Source organism: Stegastes partitus, unplaced genomic scaffold (assembly GCF_000690725.1).
Source record: "Stegastes partitus isolate 25-593 unplaced genomic scaffold, Stegastes_partitus-1.0.2 Scaffold1170, whole genome shotgun sequence".
NCBI classification, from domain to species: domain Eukaryota; kingdom Metazoa; phylum Chordata; class Actinopteri; family Pomacentridae; genus Stegastes; species Stegastes partitus.
In genome coordinates this window covers 333,379-339,647 of record NW_007578901.1, presented here as the reverse complement: position 1 = coordinate 339,647, position 6,269 = coordinate 333,379, and the positions used below count along the sequence as shown (strand labels likewise).

The window sequence follows — 6,269 nt, the reverse complement described above, 5'->3', positions numbered from 1 at the left end:
AAAGACAATTAATTATTAAAAAATCACAATAAAACATTCTAAAAAAGACACTAAAATATTGAAAAGACAATAAAATGATTGAAAACAGACACGAAAACATTTAAAAGGACAGTAAATAATAAAAAAAGACTTTAATGTTTTAAAAAGACAGTAAAACATTACAAAAGGACAATAAGCAATAAAAAAGACAGTAAAAATATAAACAAAGACATAATTATTAAAAAAGAAAAACTACAACAAAACATTTTAAAAAGACAGTAAAACATGAGAAGCCAGTAAACAGCAGCAGACGCCTGAACCATCAGACCTCCTGCTGACGTCTGTCAGGTTTCTCATTTAAAGCTTCTTCACAACGTTGCAGCTCAAACAGGAAACTCGGTTCCTCCACGGTTCCTCCTCGGTTCCTCCTCGGTTCCTCCTCGGTTCCTCCTCGCTCCGATCCTCGGCGTTCGGTCCTTTATCTGATTCTCAGACGAGCAGAACAAAGTGTCAGAGCGACCGGCGTGTGGAGGTTTAACGAGTCATCAGCAGAATCCTGAACGAGTTCTGCTGCTTTAAACCAGAAACAGCTGAATGATCTGTAGCAACAGACAGAGAGGACGGTGGAGACGGTGGAGACGGTGGAGACGGTGGAGACGGTGGAGACGCTGATCATCGGCGGTTCAGAGGCCACGACTGGCTCGGTTCTGAGACAGAAGACGGTTTCTTTTTTCCTTATCTGAGCCTTGTTCTGTGAACACTGAGGCGTCGGACGGCTGCTCAGAGCAAACATCCTGTGAGAGGAGGACGGAGGAGGTCGGGTCAGGACGAGCAGAGGAAGATAAGAGACCAGAACAAACATCACAAACCTGCAAAACACAAAAACTATTTCAGCACCTAGAAAGTCCAGAAAAAGTCAAAAGATTCTGGGGAAGTGACTCAGTCGGAACATTATGGACGTTTTAAATTGTTCAGGACGAGTTTAAAGTGTTTATCAGCAAGTTCTGAATGGTTCTGGACGGATTTTGAGGCATTTTGGGGACGTTTTTGTCACTTTGGATTTTTTAAGCTGTTCAGGATGAGTTTCAAATATCTTCAAACTTCTCTAAAATGACCCAATGTGCCTCAAAACTCGTCCCAAATGACCCAAAATGTGTCCAAAATGACAAAAACGTCCCCAAAATGCCTCAAAATCTGTCCAGAACAATTCAGAACTTGCTGATAAACACAATGAAACTTCTCCAGAATCACTCAGAACTGGTCCTGAACAATTTAAAACGTCCAAAACGTCCTGAAACTTGAACAGAATGACTGTAAACCAGAGAAAAGGAATCGTAGCCAGAAGATGAGCCTCTCATCAGAATGTAGGAGAAACACTGAGACCTTTGATCTGCTGGAACTGGTTCTGACCCAAACTGATCTGGTGTCAGGTTCTAGCAGAACCAAGATGTGTTCTTCCTCCTAAATGTCATGTGTCTATCTGCTGCACTGATGAAGTTCTGAGGCTCAGAAATGATGGAAAAAGTCCATTAAAGTGATCAATCTGGACCCTCCTCTGTGGACTTCAAGGACCTGGACCTCTGGAACATTCAGTCTGAAGGTAGAACTCTGGTCAGTAGATGAAGGTTCCTCAGATACAGAACCAGATGTTCTGAGGAGGTTCTTTTGGAGCTTTTTCAAACACTTTTCAGTCACTGGTCTGGTATCTGCTCAGCAATTCTCCTCCTGAGGGAACATTCGGCTCTTCAGCTGCTCAGAGTCACTAACCGGACCGGACCAGACCGGACGGTGCTGATTCTGGGCCTTAAACTCCTCTTTAATATGAGGTATTGATTGGTCTCCCTGCTCCTCATCGATCCGGCCCAGAACCAACAATAACCCGTCTGGTGGTTCTGTGAGATGCAGAGCAGCTCGTGTTTGGGTTTTTGTTCTGGTTCTGACTCAGCTTCTTAAACCAGCAGCAGCACAACCAGGGAGGCAGGAATGAATAATTTAACTAGAGCAGCAGCAGCAGCAGCAGTTTCCTCCGTCACTGCGTCGTGTCACACGTCTTCCATCCAAACGGATCTCTGAGACGTCTGGGCCCTCCAGCACGATCTCAGCGCCACCGTGGTTCCTAATGTCGGCTCTCCGGCCTCCTCCAGAACCGCTCGTTGATCATTCACTTCATTACGTCGGTGACCCTGCAGGGCTCTTCCACTCCGCTGTTAGTAATAATTACCTTGGTGTTCTGCCGGCGGCCTCGGGGACGTTCTGCAGTCGCTCAGCCGGTTCTGAAACGAGCTGCCCAGAGCGACTCGGTGACAAACAGGAAACAGAGGACGGGTTTTATTCTGGAGGGTTTCAGAGGACGTCGGGTCAGAGGAGGAGGAGAAGGATCCAGATGGTTTCATCACTGGACAGAGACTCTGGTCCTCTGCTGCTGCAATAATCTGGGAAAAAATGTAGTTTTTTGAAATTAAATATTTTAAATAAATTCCAGTTATTTTACAGGTTTTTCTTGTTCACTGATGACGTAGTAAAATCAGAGAATAAAATATTAATTTACACACTGACGGTAAAACAAACAGAAAACCTGTGAATCATGTCCACATAACATTATATATTATATATATATTAATTAATTATTATATATAATTTAATTTACAGATAGTTGCAGGTTTTAAATATGACTGTATTCCTCTGTGGTATTATTATTATCGCTGTGTTTTCCTACAGCTGTGTTTTTCCAGTGCAGACGTCTGTGTGTTTGTCATCTAGTCCTGACTTGTATCTCTGTATCTAGTCCTGACTCATTGTGTGTCTTCTAGTCCTGACTCGTATCTCTGTGTCTAGTCCTGACTCGTTGTGTGTCTTCTAGTCCTGACTCGTTGTGTGTCTTCTAGTCCTGACTCGTGTCTTTGTGTCTCTGCAGCCGTGCTACGAGCGGGTCAAGGACTGGCTGAACGACAACCTTGTGGCTCTGTGGATCTTCGCTCTATGCACAGCCCTCACTCAGGTGACCGACTCACGTTAAATCCTTCACATCAGGTTCTGGTTCCTCTTGTGTTTAAACCCACATGGAGGGTTCCAGTCTCCATCAGAACTCCTCGATCTGCTCCCAGCCGGCCGACGTGACGCGGATCAGAAACACATCATCACTCAGGAGTCGGGACGCCGCCTCAGTTCTGGTCCCGTTCGAGTCTCGCTGGCCTTGTTGAACACAGCCTGCATGCAGTGAAATGGAAACCAGGATGTAGTCACGGCCCGACTGGGAGCTCTGGTTCAGTCACATCATACAGTCCAGAGGAGCAGGGACAGGAAGCAGAGCCTCTGGAGGAGCTTCTACCAGAACATTTGTTCTTCTACAGTAACTAGCAAAGACGTCAGATGATTAAACACATGAGTCAGAATGCAAACAGAGCTGGAGCCGGTGGGACTGGGAAGAACCCAGCTCAGAGGTCATCCACCACCACACTGGTCTGGGAGACGAGTAGAAACTGATAAAAATGTCAAATATCTTTAGGCTGTAGAGTCACAACTTTTTTACATTTATTGTTTGGTAACACCTGTGGACACTTGGAAAAATGTTGATCACATTTATTTATTTTCATTTTTCTAACATAAATAATCAAAAACATATCTGGTGTTTTAGGTTTTGGTCATTTTTCGTGTACTGTTCTGTCAGGTTCTGGTCGCTCTGTGCCCGTAGAGCTGCAGGATTTGATTTTGTGGTGAAAAATGAAGCTACAGTGAAGAAAACTGCTGCTTGGAGTTCAGAGGATTCATCTGAACGTCGTCTTATTCGGTCTTAATCAGGTTTAGTTTTACTCCGGTACAGATTTTACAGATCTCAGAGCGTTTAGGAGGAATTCTGTACGTTAAGAACAGAGAAAGAAGCTGTGAGGTTTGAGATAAACCCTCAGATTCTGCTTCTGTAAAGCGTCACACAGGAACAGAGGCAGAGAGCAGCGCCGTGGTTCTGAAGGATCCAAACTCGTCCTGAAAGAACAAAAGCTGAGCAGACGTTTGAATGAACACAAACGCCTCGCGATGCCTTCAGAGGACGTCAGCTAAACGCTTTCATGCTCCCCGGCGGTTCGGGGAAGACGCCGAGTCGAAGCCTCCGGGGGAACGTTTGATCGGGATTTCCCACAAGAACCGACCGGGGGTCCACCGGGACGAACACGAAGAGGTTCTGCAGGGAAGACGTGCTGCAGCAGACGTGGAGGGATCCAGGGAGCCGGTTCAGGAGGTTCAGGGCGGCGGAGTGGAGCAGCTGTTGGTTTACTGAGTGAACGGTGACTCATTCAAACACCAGCTCAGGCTGCAGCGACCTGAAGCATCATCAGGTCCAAACCAGGGAACCCGAGTTCTGTCCACACGCCGGCATTAGAGAGACGCTAAACGGCCTCCAGACGTCTGTTTTAGAGGAAAATACTGTTTTATTCTGGATTTACAGAGGAACTGAATCAAATGAATATGAGCAAACATGTTTTATTTATTGTTATTTTTAATGTTAATATTATTTTTATTGTTTTTTTACAATTTCAAGTTATTTTAAGATAAATTTTTAATTTTTTTTTTAGTTTAAAGAGAAAATGGTAAATATTTTAAAAGTGTAATTTTCCAGATTTTCCCTGTTTTGTGAAATTACAAATTAAATCTACAAAAAAAATCACAAAAAATGATTAATTTCCACATCGTCTGATAAAAACACAATAAAAACAAAACATGAAATAACGACCACGTTAAAAATCTTTACTTTGACAAAAAGTAATTTGTTCTTTTACAACATTTGACTCTTTAATGTTCATGTTTTACACATTTCTCCTGTTTTTTTTTGTTTTGTTTTGTTTTTTTTAAAGATAATATCCAGTAAAATCCAAGAAAAAAACTTCTGTAAAGATCAAAAAATTCTGCCCTCCTTGACCAATCAGGAGCTCTGATTTTAGTCAGCTGGTACCGATGGTGATTTGAGGAAAATCTGAGATTTTTTTGTAAATGATAAATGACTTGCATGTCGGAAAGCGAATCATAGACCAGCTGCAGTACCTGCTTGTTCCACCAGATGGCCATTAATGACAAGTTGAGCCTGTATCCTCATCGAATGTCACGTTTTTTTAGGAGTGAAAGTGAATTTTAGGAGAGTCAACGTGTAAATTAACAGTTTTTTGTGGAATTTTTGAAAATAATCTAACAAAACAGGGAAAACTTGGACAATAACAATTAAACAACATTTTCCTTTTTCCATTATTATCTGTAAAGTACTGATGTTTTTGCAGATTTGAATCCAGGATAATTAGCTTTATTTGGTTGCGTTCCTTTTGCAGATCCTGGGCCTGGTCTTCTCCATGACGATGTTCTGCCAGGCGGTGAAAGTCGAGACCTTCTACGCTTAGCGGCGCCGCCGACCTTCAGCCCTCCACTCGGATCGGTTCTCCTCCAGAGGGACGGACATCCTTCCTCCTCCTCCTCCTCCTCCTCCTCTTTGACAGACTCTTCTCTCGGTGACTTTGGCTCTCGGGTGTCGCCGGCTTCACCGTTTCTTCTTTTCCTGCTAACTGTCAGCGAGCACAGCGTCGTGTGAAGCCTCCGTTCTTTGGTTTGCTCTGTGTTGAAGCTAATTTCTTCTGTGACACGTTTTTCTCAAACAGTATTATGAACATGTATAAAAAAAACTAAAAAGAACAAAAAACAAGCGACTCAGTGTAACCCCCTCCGTCTTTTATAATATGTGTTTTAAATTATTTTACGGTTCGTACGTGTTTTTGGAAAACGAGCGCTCCAGATGAGGAACGTGCACTGAACCCGTGTGAAGTGCTGCAAGTGCATGACTCCTGCCATGAAGTGTATTAAATGTTCTGGCTCGACCCAACGCTGTCCTGTCGTCTGTCACGCCGCCAAAACTACTCACTGCTGGTTTGCTAAGTTTACCTGCTTGGTTAAATTACAAATAATAGAAAAATAAATGCTAAAATATTAAAATCACAAAAAAAGTCATCATAAAAAATAATAAATAAAAAAATTATTTACTGCTATTTTACAGATTGTCCTGCTTGGTTAAATTACAAATAATTTTTAAAAAAAATTAAACACTAAAATAAATTTTAAAATCACAAAAAAATTATCAGAAAAAAATAATAAATTATTAGTATTTTTATTATTACTATTAGGGTTACTTACTGTTATTTTCACAGTTTTGACAATTTTTGAACATTTCAGTACTCTGTCGTTTTTTAAAAAATACTTTTTTTTTGTTTTTGTTTTTTTTCCTGGAATTTTATTTTATTTTTTTTAACATTTGACTG

At 41.9% G+C, this 6,269-nt stretch overlaps 1 long non-coding RNA gene across 1 annotated transcript; it reads left to right on the top strand.

Moving 5' to 3' along the window:
* The first annotated feature begins 2,886 nt into the window (after nt 1-2,886).
* LOC103368537 (uncharacterized) lies at nt 2,887-5,831 on the top strand. The gene is made up of 2 exons (XR_520781.1): nt 2,887-2,977; nt 5,292-5,831. It is a non-coding gene; the product is annotated as an uncharacterized LOC103368537 (long non-coding RNA).
* The last annotated feature ends 438 nt before the right edge of the window (nt 5,832-6,269 follow it).